The following is an 18,896-nucleotide window of genomic DNA, read 5'->3' as shown; positions in this document are numbered from 1 at the left end:
GTGTGTGTGTGTGTGTGTGTGTGTGTGTGTGTGTGTGTGTGTGTGTGTGTGTGTGTGTATGTATACCAAAACCTTAATAAAAAGAAATGATAATAATTATACTGGCTTGATGCTAGCCTTTTAACTCAGTCAGCTGTCTTACTGTTTGTCTGAGTAACTTTGCTGGATTTTTTTCTCCCTTTTTTCTTCTTAGTGGAGAACAGTTGGTAACAACATTTCCTTATTCTGGGAGCCTCCTTCCTTTCGTGACCAGACAACAAGAGAAATAACATTTAACATGTCAAATAAAGCCTTTAAATAAAAAGTCTGGGTCACAAGTCTGTGCGCAGCCTCCAGAAAAGGCTGGGAGGCTTCAAAAGAGAAAGCAATTTAAAAGGGTGAAGGATGAAATGTTGAGAATATTCGCAAAGTCAGCTGATTTTGGCTTAGATTGGATCAGTGGCAATCGGGCGTTCCAAATATGGAGCGTTCAGCACCTTTTTGTCTCTCTCAGGTAAAGGAGAGAGGTGATAGTAATGTCAAAAACTATGTCAGTAGTAACGAGGCAGCTGGCAACAACCCCCCGACAACATTTAGGTGTAGTTGAGTTCTCCATGCCAATGTGGATACTTTTCTGATTTTTCAAATCTGTTTATTGAACCTGCGACTGTCTGTTACATTTCTGTGTTTTATCATCTAATGCCTTGAACAACCGCAGGAGAACTCTTGTTCATGTCATTCATGACCTAGTACACTTAAAACAAATGTCACAATAAAATAGTCTGTTATGATGTCTCTTGTCCCTGGACAGTTTCATTGATTTCTCTTGAAGTATTTGGAAGGTCACTGAAAGAAGTACACTCTTGAAGCATTGACTTTATATGCACACATCCTCAGTAATCACTTTTGAAAAATCTGAAATTCAATTTCAAAAAATGCTACGCAGCATTTGTTTTTGGGTCAGCCTGTTTTGAATTGGTATGAATGTCCCATTGTGCCTGGGAGTGTGAAGGAGGGTCATTACATCAACAGAGGAAGCAGGGGAGGGTCTGTTTGAACTCTATGTGTCTGTTTTGAAGTTTGCCTCCAATTATCATGACAAAGTCATTCCCTCGGGGTAACATTTGGCGTTTATTGTTAACATGTCACACACACACATTTAAAGGTGGTTCTCATTTGTTCCAGATTATATCTTGTCGCATTTTTGTATGTTTTTAATTAATCTGCTCCACCTTTTAATAAGAAGGATGACTTTACATGATGTTTTATCAACAACAAACAATGATATTCAGCGCATGATGAACAGGTATGTAACAACTGTATTTTAACGTGTGTTTTTTTGTTTTTTTTTTTTTCTCGAGGGAGGCATGTTTTGATAGTTTACCATATTAACTACAAGGACTGTACATGAACCACTTGCCCTCCATGGGGTAGCTACTGTGGTGTCATGCTCTTTCACCTCCAACAAAACTGTCTGTTCATTTGATTTTGAACACAACTGGAAATAGAAAATATGAATATATGAGTATATGAAAATACTGCTTTTCAGTCAAAAAAGAATTACTTTTTCCCCTCATTCTTCTTCCTCTGAACTGTTGAATTTCTTTTTGGCATAAGGATAGAAGTTTAAAAGGAATAAACAAAATGTGTATTACTGAGTTTATGATTGCAGCTTTGATTTCAGCACCTAGGGACGTCATTGTGTTGTTTCTTCAACTGATCTCATCGTTAGTATTATATTTTGATTTGGTCAAGGCTAAAGCGTTCAGGTGCAATATGTGACCTAAACAAGCCAGCATTGTAATGATATGATCAGTACTGTGAAGAGAGAGAGAAACTAAGACGAGACATGAATAAGATGTAGTTTTGCAGTTTGAAAATAGATAGATGGTATCCATCCATCCAGCCATTAATTCATCCATCACAAAGCCAAACTGCTCTGCTTATAATACAAAAAAATCCATTCATAAAGTTATCAAGTTATGTTTTCATTTTTCTTTAAAGATCAGGTTAAGGTAAGAACATTTGGATACACAATGAAATATGTCAACAGCTGTGCGGAAAAAGTGAGCATGTATTTGTTGGACATTGTTTTCTGTCTCAAGTACACATGCTTCACATCTGCGCTATAGGTTTTGGTCTGCCGCCAGTCCTGCAAAAGCCCTCGCTGAGAAAGTCTTTGGCTGTTTTACTGCAGCAATCCATCAGCTCTCCTTAGCCGGTTAGATTGCTGTAAGTCAACAATAAGTTTCAAACAAGAACTTTAATATAAGCACTGAATGTTTTTGCCTTTAAAATACATGTTAAATGACACTGTGTTTAAGATCCTCATGTAAACTCTGAAATGTGTTGTTCTGGACAAAAGAAAGCTGGCACTTAGTTTGACAAGCTGTATTGCACTTTAACAGAAGATGACAATTCTCAAAGTACCCCGTCCCCCCATCCCCCCAAAAAAAACAAAACAAAACCATAATGCAGATTAAAAATCCAGGCCAAATAGCAGCTGCAGAGAAGTGTCAGTGTTCCCAAATTTCATTGTTGAATGGCAGTATTGCTCTCACAACATTGTATCTGATGCATTTTCCAAACTACAGGAACACTAAAATGCCCGGCACAGTTTTAGCAACAGTTAAAACAATATTATTGACTTTAATCTGCCACTTTATACATCGTTTTTTATTAATATTCTATTATCTGTTTGTTCAAAATCAGGGCACGGAAAAGGTGTGATCTTCTACTCTAAAGCACAACATAAAAGCTACATTGATAATGCACCACCACTGTTAATGATATCCTTCTTATTAACTGACGAAATGCATCAGATAAAACAAACTTACTCAGTGATATTATGGTCTGAGTACAAAATGGTCTGTATATTTTGCATTCTGTCTTTTTTCCCTTTTCCAATCCTAAGGACATTGAGTTTCATTGTGGCCACAAACTGGAATCACATGGCTTCTAATACTAAGTTAAGTCATTCTGCTTTCAAGTAACATAGAGAGATAAAATGACATCAGCTATTTCACAGAGTTGCACCATCTGCATTGTGTTTTTTATATAAATGTGTGCAGTTCTTTATCAGCATGATATAGAAGTTGTTCAGCTCATAGTGTTTGTTTAATGACATCAGCCATTACAACACTATTAAGTCATTAACTAGGGTTAGAAGCCACTGGAGCAGAGAACTAAGAAGGAAGTTGGAAATGGGTTTATTTACCTTGTCAACTTGTCAACATAATACCAATACAAAGTCTAGTTTCAGCTCAGTAACAAATAAACAGTCCACTAAACTGTTAAAAAACTATTTCATAATTAAAAACACTAGTTTTAGTGTTGAAATTTTTTCTGAGCGTCCTGCCATAGATCCGGTGGACCATTTGGAGAAATATAATAAACACTGTAGTAATATGACATTATTACCCCTCATTCAAATTGCAAACCGGATCACTACCAACAGAATACTGGGAGGCTGACTAAATAAATGTGTTGTGGCAGGAAATGATGTTTGAAGATAGAAAGAAATGATTCCATAAGGTAATGAAATAAGGCACATTCTCTTAAACAAATTACATGTATTATATAATTCTAAATATATTATCCAGCTCTGTCGAATTCTGCTGATCACTCTGAATGGACTGTAAAAAGCAAGCAAACCTGTCTGTCCTGGACAGTTTCTCGGACCATCTAGCATTTTCATATGGGTTGTTTTCAATCAAACTGCTGTTATTGGTGTATGATTAATAATATATAATAATGACTATTTGTTAGTGAAACCATTCATATATTATGCATGGATGGCACAACAATGGTAATTATATTGTGCAGCCTGTGGATTAAACTGGAAGTCCCTTGGTTAATTGAGTGTGGTGCAGCAACTGAGCCAGCAAACTCCATGGCATTTTGGCTGAATTGAGAAGAAGCACTCTGGCAGATCTAATTGTGTTTATGATGGATTAACCTGTTATTGCAGTTTTTGTTGGTGCCTTTTGGAATGAAGTGTTCTTCTATACCTTTGTATCACATGCACTTCAGCTTTTCTGTCTCGCAATTAACTTTTAATTAATATTTATTACGGTGTTGTGGACTGATAATTGCTGTAACCTAACAAGAAAATGTCCTATACCTGAACCGTTTAAAAGAAACATTGCGTCCTCTCACAGTAATACAGGAAAGCGTAGTATGTCAATTAATGGTAAATCAACAGGGAATCACCTTGCGTCCTTATCAAATGATTTGATTTTAATCGGCCTAGACAACTGAACAACAGATGCAATGTCACAATATATCTAGTAAAACTATCTACCAATGCTTCTGTTTGACATTAGAGAAAGATGTATATAATTTTCAAGCCTCCTGCATGGAGCTGCAGCAAAAGCGGATTGTAATATCCTGCAGAGTCAGTACTAAGCGGGGTTTGAGTTTCCAGTGTGTCTTCCATGCTGTGTCATCACAGCACGAAAGTGTGTATGAGATGTTCGGAATGAATGCAAGAAAAATTGAATAAATGGAAGCCAGATCAGAAAGCCAAACCTAGTTATAATTTCCATAGTACTGGTTATTCAAGCATGTATGTTGCAATATACTGTCACCGCTAAAGAAAGATGCCAAATACAAATACAAACAAACAATGGGCAGCGTTCCTACAACCAGTTGCATTACATATGAGGAGGGGCCATTACTCTTGTGAAAACAGAGGCCTGACCTAAGAAAAGATGCAATGAGCCAGGAAGTGGTGTTCCACTTGGATTGCAAGGTCCATTCACCATGTCAGCCTACGAATGTGTCAGACCTAAGAAAATGAAAGTTTACTACCATTTTCCTGTTCTAAAAAGCTAAATATTCCCACAGAACATGATTAGATAAAGACAAATCTAAGCTCCCCTGATCTTACAGTCCTTAAATCTTGAGGCAACATATGGAACCCCTCAGAAATAAGTAGTGCCAAATGTTTTTTCTTTTTTAAAACAATTGGTCAGTGTTGGCAGTAGAGTTGCAGTTTTGTCTGAGGCAGTAAATCTTAAAGCACTTGTATAATTTGAGTTCTTTAGGATCCATTTCCTCTTTTGAGTTAAACGGTTCCTTCCTACGAAGGGTCGAAAAATTTGCATCTGGGGTTTATTTTCATACATATATATTGGTACCTCAGAAAATGCAGATGTGCATGGTAGCTCACATGTTTTAATATATGGTGAGACCACAATTTCATCTACTCCATAAACTCACTGAGCCCTACTTGTAACCCATTATTTCTGGAAGCACATGAGGGCGTCTCCCAAAACTTGGGCTCGCAATTATGGGAATACTCCATCGTGATAACGGTTTATCAAATTGCTCACTGCTGATTGAGCACTAAATCCAATATATGATAGCATGATCAAGATCCTGCTGCCAAATGCTGGGACGCCACCCTTACTGCGCAAGATACATAAATTTAACGCATGTGGTCCAAGCAGAGCTCATCTGTTTGACTTGTAGAATGAAAATATTACAAAAGATTGAAGATGATAAAGAAGTTAATGACATTAGGATGAAACTGGGGGTGAACATGTGTAATGTTATAATGGTTTTCACAAGGGAAATATTTACTGAACACAGATGCTAAGTTTACAGTAGGCTTCTTTGCATTTGCAAGAGGAACATAGATGCAGAGGGAAAAATTTATGACCAAAGAAGAAACATGACTGTTTCCCATGGCAAGTTTTCTATGGAGAGAGATACATCAGGCTCCTGCTGTTTGAGTGATGGGAACCTGATGAGAAATGGAAGCTTATGTGGACACATACATGATTATTAAAAGCAGGCATGAGATCAATTGAAAGCAGGTTGGCTGAAAAGATAATACTGATGACTTTATATAAAAAATATCTCCGCTTTCACAGGCAACTTCACATTCGCTATCATGCTGCCGTTAGGGAATTGCTAACCGTGAAAACGGAAATATTACCTTACATTTACAGTATTGTATTTTTTCACTGGGGTTAAAATTGGATAATTGTGCAAGATTGATAGCTATACTAAAGAAACATAATACCATACTACTACACTCAATTCGTCCACATTCTAAAAAATACATTTTAAGTTGTGAATATAACCAACATAACTTCTTGTGTGGAGTTTAGCACCACATCTTCCTCATTTTGGCCTTGTGCAGTTCTCTTGTGCATTATTTATAAGTTAAAGGCCCATCATGACTTGTCAGCAAGAGCCTTAATTTAAAGTAGAAGTGCCCTACTATTTCATATTAAACAATGTATATTTAAATGGGCCGTGCTGCCCCCAGTCATACTTATTATTACCCGAAAAGGGACAAATGCCATTAGCCTGACCAAAAAAGAGTGCCGGTCACCTCATGTTTCCTTTCGAGACAATGATTCCTTTCTTTCCCAAATTGAATTTTACATTTTCACGTTTGATCTGGCTTTCACTCAATAACAATGACCATTTCAAGCTTGCAAAGCTAACCACAAAGAAAACCAAAACAACTGCAGTGTTTCATTGTGAAATATTGTCACTTTTTAAGATTAGTTTGTGTTTTATAGGCAGTGTACTAATTCGCCAGAAGTGATTTGCTGTTAGAGCTGTGATAATGAGCCTCTACCCTGTTGCCATGTTAGTAAATAAAAGGAAATCGGGTATAAATCATGTGAGAAGAGAGTCGTAGCAAGATGTATATTATCACATTATAGCACTGTTTTTTGTAAACACATGGTAAATGATCTCCACTTTTATTGTGTTTCACACCTTACTGTTTCAATTTGCTTTACACTAGATTGCATTCACTCTGCAAGGCGCGGACCAAGTCTTTGGGTTAACGCAACTTGAGGTTCTGTATCTTGAATAAGGACACTTTGACATACAGAGCTGGGGATCAAACTGCTAACCCTCTGATTAGAGGGAAGTCTGTTCTAACAACTGAGCCACAGCCTCTCTCATTATTCTCAGCATCTCAGCTTGTAAGTCCTCTGTAGCATTACTCAAATTAACGAATTAAAAAAAAATGGAACATATACCCATTAATAACTTAAGGTGTTAAATGAATAATGGCCAGATTTTATAGACGGACTGTTGAAGGTTTGGGCTTGGAGCAGAGGAACATACTAAGATATATTCTTTATGTGCATCTTGTTGTAGTTCGCTTGTGTAAGTCAAGAATACAGAGCTTTTGAATATGGAATATGCATAATTTAAATGCTGACATAAGTATGGTAGTGGGAGGAAAGAAAATAATTTGTTTAGCCAAATCCAAGCGATGGAGAAGACTGCAGGCACTATGGTGTCAGCTTTTAACCCAGTATATGAAGATACTAGTGTGGAAAAAGTGCTGAACAACAATGGCGCATAATACCTTCCTTTCCTATGTTCCTTCACTGTGCCTTGCACCTATGCAAATTAATCATTAAAATGATCGTAAGAATATATGGTGTTGTCAAAATTGCTTGCTTCTGAGGGAGGCAGATTGAAAACAGTTATATGCTTATTTTTTCAAAGAATTTGCCTTGTGTGGGAGTCATAATCCTGTGATGGCAAACTTTAAGTATGATTTACACCAAGGGCATTTTGAAAAAAGTTTTTAGATAAACTTTTCCCATAGCCACCACTGCTATAAAAAATCCCCAATATTTCACGAAACTGTATTGTGTTTTGAAGAGCCATAATTGTGGTCTACTGATGTAAGCTTTAACAGCATTTATCACATGCAGCCAACTGAAGCTGCCAATAAAAGCACTTCTTTTTCCCTTATTTGGAGAAACTTGCGGTGGCCTGAATGAACTGATCATAGCTGAAAGAGGACAGAAAAGTGGATTATAGTGCAATAAAAGAAGAAGGTTATAATGCATGCCTAATTCATTCCAAAATATAAAACCCTAACCGGCATATTAGTAACTGACAGAAATGTACTCATCCCAGTTATTGTTCCTTATGAAGGTACTATTCAGTTTGGCTGCCTTTTTGATGAAAACTAAGGAAAAATAAATGTGGGATAAGTCAAAGGTTGACATAACATACAAAATCAACAAATTCAGTTAAGTCACATTTCAGATCTCTATTTATTGACACTACAACATTGTTTGTCCACATTCAACCAAGAACAGATTTTCAATGACATAGAATATTAGCAAGTGGCCTGTCTAACTTGTCGTACTATATTTTTTTTTCCCGAAACTTTTGAATGCAACCAAAATCTTCAGCGCTATTTTGTATGATACGAGACTCTCAGTTTTGTTGTTAGTTCCCCCTCCTCTCTTCTAAATTGTTTGCAGTGCCATCATTGGCAAAGAACACGTGGAAACCATTCAAATGATGTAGTATAGACCCCAGGACAGGGAAACAGCTACAGGGAGCTGCACATCACAATTAAAATGGCAGTGTTGTTACCGTGTGGATTTCGAACAGACATCCAACAGAGGAAGTTATCAAGATAGATGATAAAACAAATTTTCAGGCATTTCAAGACATTTCCAGCTTAATTTGCATCGTTTTTCCTGTCAGTAGTATTCTTCAACATGTAAAAAGTAGGTGGGCCAAGATGAGGGAGGGGTGTTGCTTATTGTGTGTCAACAAATGAAGTGTAAGGGAAAAATGCATTAAATGAACAGCAGTAGGTATGAGGGGTGCAGTACTTACTACGGTGTAGCCTACCCCAAAATATGTCTTTGATCGCAGTTGCGGGAATTCAAACCGACCTCGATCTGACCGCATAGTGCATGTTTTGCAGATCCTCGTCATTACTAATCTTTAGAAAAAATCATTTTCATCGGAGTTCCACGAGAGGGATCAATCTGTCATTTATTATCCACAAAACAATAGTCTTATGTAAAATTATATAATTTGGATTTGTTGCGGAAACAAATGACCCCTTTGCGGGACAGTATGAAAAGTCCCTGTTATAAAACGGCAGGCGGACACGGTTCTTCAATTGCTACAACATTAGGGAATATGAACAGCTGGGCACTGTTCTATAACACTGTCCCTGAAGTCATGGGTCTTGTCTGTAGTGGTGTTTTAGAACCATAGGGTGGTCTCTCGACCCTCAGAGCTCTTGCCCTGCTGACAGGCATTGCTATTGAAACTTTGTTTACATAGCAGCATGGAGAGAAAGCAAAGGGAATATATGTCTTGTCCTGTAAATGTGCAGATAGATGGTTTATGGTTTACACCCAAACACAAAGTCTGAAATGTAGGGGTTGATGAGTACAGTTACTCAGTTCCCAAGTCTGTTTATTTGGCCGGTGGGTGGGGTGGGATGAGCCAGTCTTATAAAAGTTGAATCATTTTGTTCTTGTTCAGAATGCTGTGTAATTTTAATATATAAGTGACCTAAGACTTTTTTACTTAAACAGCAAATGCGATCACTGCCACCTCTCCTTTGGAGGTAATGTGTGACTCTTTTGATGGTAGAATCCAACATTCCTAAAAAAATGAAAAGAAAAATGTTGGTTTGAACTAAATTATCAGCACCTATGAGTATTATCCGTTTTGACAGTTACATATTGTGTGCGTGCGCATGCATGTGTGTGGGTGTGGTTGTGGCTTTGTGTGTCTGCACCTTTCTACACCATGTTTCTTCCTTTTTTTTTCCCAGCAGAAAAGAAGCAGAGTTTGCAAGTGATTTCAACTCAGAAGGGCAAAGTAATCCTGGTTGCCTTGTGGGCTTTTGCACAAGAATGTAAATCACCATCAAGTTGAAGTCAGAGTAAAAACAAGAGACCATGAGAGATGAAAAAAGAATATAACATTTCTCCATCTACATTTTATTTTCTGTCAAACAGGGGTCTTTTTAGCAGAGAGAAGGATGTAAAAAATCATTTCCTTTCCCTTTTCGTCTCCCTTTTCACACTGCTTCCTCTTACACAAAGAACCCTTTGTGAAAGAAGATGGTGTGAGGTAGGGGAGGGGTGTGGGTTCGATGAGTTATGGGGGAAATACCCTGGATTTTGTTGTGGGTTCCGTTCCAGGTATGTAAAAGTTAGAAAATTCATTTTCTCAATAAAACTGTGATTTTTAAAATCTGCATGTTCCTGCATTATTATTATGATATTACACTGTCCTTGTTTAAAAAGGTCTGAGGCTGCTGTGTGTCATTGTCAATTACATAGGAGGAGATATGAAAAGTAATGTAATATCTCATGATGACAGACCATAAAAGCAAAGATTTCACACAATCACAAACATATATTCTTTAGGGAAACTGTCAAAATGTGTTTTTTAAGCCTCTCTCAAGGTATGTATATATTGTTCATATTTTATATGACAAACTAATGTGATCACAACTTGAACATTGGAGTGAGTTGCTGGGCTTAAGTTTTAAACACATTTCAGCACACATCACATCTGCCTGAATATTTAATTTGCCAGTGTTTTCACTCAACAGAAATATTTTATGCCTAGAAATGCAGAAAACTGTGCATATGTGTTTTCTGGATTGTGAGGAATGGCATACGATTGATGTGAATCTCTGCTTTTTGTGCTAAATGTGGAGACATGTTTCCATCTGCAGACATCTGCATCTGTTTTCCTTTGTCTCTGGTTCATTAGATTAGTTTATATGCTCTCGATTATGAATCTGGGAACGGCTCTGGGATAATCGTTCCTCTCTGTTAAACAATAGCCTTCAAACAAATCATCCAGATTTTCTTCAAACTTCTTTTCATTTTGTAACATGTGTGACTGATTTCTCTTTGACTTGTCACTAATGGAAATCTTAACTTCTTTCCCACAATTCCTCAGCTTAAGCCTCCTACAACATATGATATCTTTGTGTTATCGTATTACAGGCTTGGGTGTGACCAACAGACATTCATCGGATGCTTAAATTGCCTGCCAGCAGCTGTGACTCAGAATTCTAAAACTATAAATCGTCTTGGTCACCGTCGGTGTCATATATGACTATCATGCCAGCACAGTTTCTAGCATTTGTTTTACATTATCAAATCACGATACTTTAAATTATTATTAAGCCTCAGAATTTGATTTTCTCTTAATCTTAGTCATTCATTCAGTCCATTATTATAAGTGCTCTGGTTAAAAATTTCTCTATGTCCGCAAACTGTGTTTTTGCTGGCCTTCAAAGAGTTTTTCGCTTGTGGTTGTGTCCTCTATTTTTCTATCCTACCCCCTTGTATTAATATTAATTGTACCCACTGTTTGTTAATTATGATCAGCCCTCATGTTCTGTATTTTATCCATGTTTTATTATTATATCAGATTGTAGTTGACTTCAGCCTGTAACTTCTGTCTAAGTCTCATCTTCTGTGTAGCCCCATCTTTGTTTAATTGGACTTGACGTTTTTTTTTTATTTCCCGATGTTTGTTATTTGGTTTCGCAATACTGATTTAGTTAAACTTTTTAAACGGCTTCAGAGTTCTGCTTTTGCTTTTAGTTTTGGTGAATTTTAATCATCACCGTGTCTGTAGTTTCCTACAATGTGGGCACCTCCATCCATAACAATAGTTATGATTGCACCGTATTTGAAGTTTGAAGTCCATCTGTTTCCCATCCCTCAATGTCTGCTAAGAGCCCGGTTTATTGTTTGTTTAATCGGTAACAGGCAGTTCGAAATGATTCAGTGATTTGCAAGGTTATTTCCTTTCAATATTATGTGTGATAGTGTTTCTTATTTTTAAATGCAACGTAAATACCATTCTGGAGAAATAATTGAAGATGGTTTCTTATTCACAATGCAAGGTGGTTTGGTGGCCTTACCCATGCCCTTGGCTAGAGCTTTTGTTAAAACCTTAGATTTCAAGGGGTTTCTGGGTGCTTAAATCAATTCCAGATAAAAAAAAAAAACATGTGGCACTATAACTGAGTTTTTCTTTATATTGGACGTAATGGAATAAGTTGCTATGAATCAAGACAGACAACCTCCCAACACTTTGCCCTTAATATCTCATTTTAATTTGAGCTCTTTTTTTCTTTTTACATTGACTGCATACTGCTCTTAATTGCACGACACCAGATTTTAGAAAAAAAAAAAAAAGCTCTTTCTTTTGTCACATTCAGTGATACATACAGCACAACATCAGCGAAATTTGACCACTGCATTTAACTCATCATGAATGAACCATGAGCAGTAGGAAGCCGCTCTGCAGTGCCAGAGGAGCAGCTTGGGCTTCGGTGTCTTGCTCAACAACACTTCGATAGGCCAGGAGGAGTGTGGGAAACAAACCAGGAATGTTCAGTTCCAAGACAACCACTCCAACCCCCGGGCCACCCCGCTCCCCGGCAGCCACGCCACCCTTTTCACTTTTCTGTTTCATTCCAATGTAAATGTAAGATTCATTAGTACTGTACCTCCATTATAAAGTGATCTTCACTACTTACAGTCATTCAGCAGACCTACCTAAGGAGAGACAGAGGGAATACGAAAGAGTTTGCAGAAACTACTGCTGGTAATGAGTTGGGAATATTCTACAGGTCACACTGTTATTTTTTTTAAAGTTTTTACTATTTTTTGAGGAGAAAATTAAGCACGGAGTGATTTCTCATAAATGTTTTCTCATTACTTGGCACAACAGTAAACTCTTTAACTGTCTGTTTTTGTGGTCTGTTAAACTATCCAAGGAAAAGTAAAGGAAAATGTGTGGTCTTTGACAGCATACTGCAATTACATCGAAGTTTCCATAGCCCCCTCCTGCTACCTTTTACACAGCCCCAACAGAATAGAATTTATAGCTTTATTCTGAAAAGACTCAAAAAGGGGCTACTGCTTCAAGAGTCAATTGTGGTCGACCTTCTATACACAATATCTTGTCCCTGCTGGTCCCTGAATTTTATTGGTAGGGGGCAAAAAAAGAACAGACATGCATATTTCATCGTAAAAGCTGTTTGTGGGGAAAGTGCACACTTAATTTGTTGCTGAGTTGTTAAATTATATGCATGTATGATGATGTGGTCATTACTCTTTTGCATGCCTACTAGAAACACTGGCAGCTCATGACATACAGCAGCAGGCGTCTTGAATCCCAGTACTTCAGGGATTCGTTACGCTGGAAGCCTGACAGAATCCTTCATTCATTGAATACTGAAAGGAATCCCTCCGGCAGTATTGGTCTTTGCCTAGTGATGGACGGCACAGTATGTTTGCATTTGGGAAAGTTGAAGATAAGAAAGAACCTTTGGAAAACTTTGGTTACATACTGTAGTTAGATGGCTTTTTCCTTCATCCTATAGACTATACTACAGAGGTGCATGAGAAATTTTTGCTCCTCTCCATTTTACAGATGTAAAGGAAAACATTTATGTTAGTTTTTCTATTCATTATTTAACGTTATACAAAGACGAAAGAAATACCAATAACAATACAATTGTAATAATTAATGTGAAAAAACTTCAAAGAGCAGCTCACATTCAAAGGATGAGAAAAAAGACTTTCAACCGCTACAATTGTGCCAAAAATGTCTATTTAATAAGTTGTGAATGTGACATTGAATGTAATAATAATCAGTTTAAAGGCTTGCGTAATGTTCTTTGGCCTCAGGGTGGAACGCTGGTCATGGTAGAGAGGGAAAACAAGACGGGAAAAGGATTTTCTCGCAATGAACTGAATCTTAATCAACATTTACAACTAAAGCTTGCCTTTTTATTTTCGCCTCTGAGCTTCGTTGAATCTCAAAACAGGTTCTTATTCTTTTTACCCATTTTCTCAAACCTTAGGACTCAAATGAGTACCTTAAACCTCCTTTAAGATTTTGAATTTCAAAATAAGTCTGAATTTTAAAGTATGTCTGCACACTTCACGTGTTTCACAGCCACTCACTTTGGTAATTTCCCAAACTTCCCAAGAAAAGCGGTCTCAAAATTCATCCGACAAACATCTTGTGCCTGTGACTAACAGATTAATTGCACCTGCAACACAGTGAAATGCTTTATCTTGGCGAAGTTTCAATGGTTGGGTTCGACAGAAGTCTCTATGTTCATACCATCCATTAAGACTTTTCCTGTTTCAAAGTTGATGATTCAGACTACTGGTATATATGTATGAGTCATATGTCTATGAGTAATGTTCAATATGACTGTAACATGACCATAACCATGTGTTTTTAACTCTGTTGTAGCTACAGACACTTCATTAGATCTCCTTGAATGCCTGTCTGAGGAATCCAGGCACAGATTTCAGCTATACCCTCGTACACATTTAGACTGTGGGTCTTTGTTTTGCATGACTCAGAAACAAGTTTGTCATAGTAAGGACCTTGGTAAAGACTTATAAAGACCTCTTCATTATGTGTCCTTCACAGTTCTTTAGTATGTTCCTAGCTTGTGTAAGAGGCAACAAAAAAAAAAATCAACATTTTACAAAGTACATTTTAAAAGCACAATAATCGCAATAACAACAGTGGTTGTGGCTTAGTTGGTAGACCAGGCGTTCCACCGATCAGTGGTTGGTGTTTAGATTACTGGATCCTCTCTGCATGTTAGGATGTCCTTTGGCAACACACTTAACCCCGAGTAGCTCCGGATGGCCTGGTTACCACTTTGCATGGCATCTCTACAACTCTCTGTGTGTAAATGGTTGAATGCAATTTAGCTCAAACTTTGCTTTTAAAACCGCAAAGTGTGAAAGCACTGTTTAAGTGGAAAGTGGAGAGCATATTACATGATAGGTCGTACGCATTCACAGCATAATTTTAGCTTTAACAAGCAGAAAAAAATGAAGGGATACTGAATAAATGCTGATCATACCGAATAAATGATCAAATGTCCATGGATTATCTGTTATTCATTTACAGAAAACACTGCATACAATGTAGTCACTCAATGAACAAATTGTTAAGTAAAGCTAGAGCCCCTCTTCCAAGGTCCCAGGATCAGTTATTTAAAAAAAAAAGATTCCCTTGACCTCATGATTTAGTACCATAGTGGTGTCTTTCCTCTGCAGATGTGCAGCCACACAACAAGCCAAACGTTCATTTGGTTATCCCTGGTGAAAAAAATGTTTGCCAGGTTCAGGAAAAGAGGCCAACAAACAGATGATGACTGCAAAGACAGATAATATGGCAAGACTTATTTGAAATTAAATGAAAAAGAATAAGGATAAGTCTAAGATTTAACTGGAAAGAATTGAGGCAGTTCTTCACAGTATCACAGTATCATAGAATCTGACTGAAATCATTTTAAAGGTGACATTGTTTTATGTGAAATATATATAAATACATATATATATGTGTGTGTGTGTGTGTGTGTGTGTGTGTGTGTGTGTGTGTGTGTGTGTGTGTGTGTATGAAAGTACTGAAATGAAGTTCTATGATAATTCAATGAGATCCTTCAGCAGATTATTTTTCTATTCTATTTGCAAAAATCCAACACTGTAATGCTGAATTTCGGAGATTCGACAACTTTCACAAAAAATAAAATTGATATTGTATTTCGCCTTTGTATATGGGAGTAAAATCTCAAGAGAACCCTGTGCTGGAGCACTCCTCAGAACAATCTTTTATATTTTGTAACATTGAAATGCATTACTCACATACAGTCTGATATGCATACTCATTCACATGAGCATTTTTAGTTTGGCTGTTGGGAGTTGCTGTAGGTTAGAACAGAAAATAGTAACTAAAGGAGAATCTGAAGATTGTGGAAGATACAATTATTTGCTTATTCCGAGTATAAGGTTAAATTAACTTGATTTTGGTTTCACAACCTCACCCTTAATCCAAAAGTGTTTTGTATATTTTAGAGGGAAAATTGGACTGAATTAGAGACCTGTTTAAAGTTCAGTTTTTGTTTTTGTTTTTTTGACAGAGTTACACTATGATCAGTCAATGTGATTTGAAATAACGTATAATCATTTTTGACCTCAGTTTGAGCAGCTCCTTAAAAGGGGGAAAGTAAAACTGATAGAAGATGATTGACAGTACCTCTGGAGAAAATCAGATGTACACAGCAGGAGAGGAAAATGAATCTCAGAAAGCAGAGACGGAGTTGGATCAGTCTCCAGTTGGCTATAAAGATACAATTGAATCTTTTATGTTTTTAATCTTTTTATATGGTTTATATTTGTCCAAGTCAAAACCCCAAGACGGATCAAATGTTCATGCTGTCAAGAATAATGCATCTTTGCTTCTGTCTTTCCCACCCTGGTCATCATTCAGCCACTGCATGCAGATTACATATAAAATGACCAGAGAACAAGGAGAACATCAGGATCTCTGGAAATATGTTCCTTTCACTCCCCCGTGATCTAAGAAGGATTGGATGAGATTATAGCAGACCAGCTGGGTGGTGTTGTGGCCGCTCTGTTCAGGTATGAACACATTTAGCACATTTTACTTTCTCATCCCACCCAGATTTTTAAGACTTGAGCCTATTAGATTATTGTTCTAACCAGAAGTGGACACTATATGATCCTCATGTCATATTCAGAAATGGGTCCAAGACAAATCACATGTGCGAAAAAAAAAAAAAAAAAAATTAGAAACACATGTTTGGCAGTGGCTGATGAGACTTTAGTGAAAATGAGGTAACTTGTGCATCTACAGCATCGACATTTTGCTTTCCTCTCTCGAGGGGAATTTTACTGAAACGGTCGCCAAAGATCAGACAGCGATTTTTGCGATGCTGCATATTGTTGTGCCCTTATGTTTCTTCTCTGTTACGTGTGATGGTCCCACCCAGCCAAGAGCTGGAAGCTCAATCTGCAGAGAGCCAGCTGTGAATGTGCTCATGGCCCTGAGACTTGGCTCTGACACAGCAGACCCGTGAAAGAGCCTTTGGGTGGAACCCCAAATCCTCTCAGCCTCTAGACACTCAATACACATCCATACGGGCCAGTACATTCTGTACTGTCAGTCGTGCACATTGCACGAAATCGCCATAAGCAAAAAAGCAAAAATCACACACACCCATATGCTTATAGTGTAGTTGTAGCATAAATGCTAAATTTATTATTTACATTACCAGTTCTGGAAAAGTGGTAATTCTGGAGATGTAACTAATCCCCCGGTATGCACTTTCCACTCACTTCTTTTCCGACCAACCACACATTGATAATTGCCCAAACACAAACTTGTTAAACTGAATATCCATCATACTTTTTAATTGTTCTGCATCATCCACCAGATATATTTTAGAATACTTAATCAGAAATGATCCAGAAAACAAAACGACTTCTGTCATAACATTTTGCATGACAAGTGATGGATGACACAATGAAATATCTTTTTTCTTGGATCGTGTGAATGGGAGTGACATGCAGATGGAAGTTCTTATCCTCAGACAGGACACAGAAAATATTAGGAACGAGGGGATTATTGAGTAAATATCCACTGTCAATATCTCAGTAGTAAGGCTAAGTAACAGCAATTATGCAACACTTAATGACACCCTATAGTCACTGAACAAAAGTTCCACACTGAGTCATGCAGTTTCCCCAAATCTAGTTATACTATATTTCCACATGAACACCAAGACTCGAAAGAACAATTATGATGACCACACAAATATTTACGGTTCCATACTGTGGCTTTGACTTATGTTGTTAGATTGGCAGCATATGTCAAGCCAAATAACAGGTTTTGCTGAACTGGTTTCCTTTACACCTCAAACATACATACCCCTTTGCCTACACTGCAAAATCTATGCCAATACTGAAGTAATATATTCTCCATTGTCAAGCAGTATTGCAAAAACACAGAGCTGAACAAAAGGCAGTTCTTTAAAACATGTGTTTCCAGACCAATTGTGTTCTTAGAAGTGATCGGTTTCAAAAAACTGAGGAAATATTATATATTTATGTAGAGCATTCTACATTTTAGTCGCACAGCTTAACATGAAATCATATTCTCTGATATAGCACATTGAAAAAATAGATAAACAAATAAGTGTGGTCCAAAGTTCTATACAACCAAAACAATATCAGTAAGTTACACTGTAAGATCAAAATGGCCAGTTGGATTTACAGAAAAGTGAAAAAGGAAATGCAAATTCCATACTAAGTTAAAAACTTAAGTTAAAGTCCAAAAGTATGATCTCCCTGTGCTGCGTGTGTCTTAAGAAAAACCTTTGATTTAATACCTGTGGGACATCTGAAAGATACATCAGTGGGCCACATTGTAAACGCTGTGGTTTCAAGCAATTACATCTATTCACTCAAATGAAGATATTCTAAAGTATATTTCTGATATTGCACGTTAAATTCAACAATGTCAAATTACATGTTGGTGAGAAAGCGGAGCTTGCTGCAAAGACAATAACAAACAGCTTTTAAATCATTAATACTTGAAAAATAAAACTATCTGCAAATAGGCTGAGCAAATTTAATTTGAAATCAGTTTATCATGTATTATCTTAAAACTCTTTCTTTTCATCTCAATTCAATGTTTCTTTCGAAATCAATTTAATCCTTAGCATCCATTTTTCTTTTTTTCTTTTTTTTTGCTTGAATGTAGCGCTGAGTGTAAGTCAATGACTTGTGTCAAGAGCAAAACTTGCCTTCACATGGGCCATGAATGATTTCACCCCATTCCCCAACTACCTCATGCAAACTTCCCTCAGATCTCTTAAAAGAAGAGAGAGATTCAAAACTGAATCAAGCGATGCCTTTAGGACATACATCAGAGGCTCACCATGCCCTAAGGTTTGAAGAAATGACAGACAGGAAAAAGATGGCACACCGATAGGAAAATGTTTTGGTTATCACAGCTGTAACAACTCCGCAGATCGAGTCCCGAAGCACAGCATCTGCAGCATGTTACTCTGTTTCCAGCTCTGCTGTCTTTCACAGACAAACTGGGGGGTAGAGAAAACATTTAGAACAGACCACACAGACACCTAAATTGCTTGTGTTTGCAAATCTATGTCTTGCTTTGTTGCCTGCTCTGTAGCCCCTGTTCTGCCACATCACTAAAAAAGACCAAAAGAATCAGACTCACACAATCTTGTTATTAAAGTGTCCAGCAGGGTGGGTACATAAGGG

Source organism: Fistularia commersonii, chromosome 26, assembly GCF_037954325.1.
Source record: "Fistularia commersonii isolate RoL2024-O1a breed Wild chromosome 26, RoL_Fcom_v1.0, whole genome shotgun sequence".
In the NCBI taxonomy this organism is placed as follows: Eukaryota; Metazoa; Chordata; class Actinopteri; order Syngnathiformes; family Fistulariidae; genus Fistularia; species Fistularia commersonii.
This window is presented reverse-complemented; position numbering follows the sequence as displayed.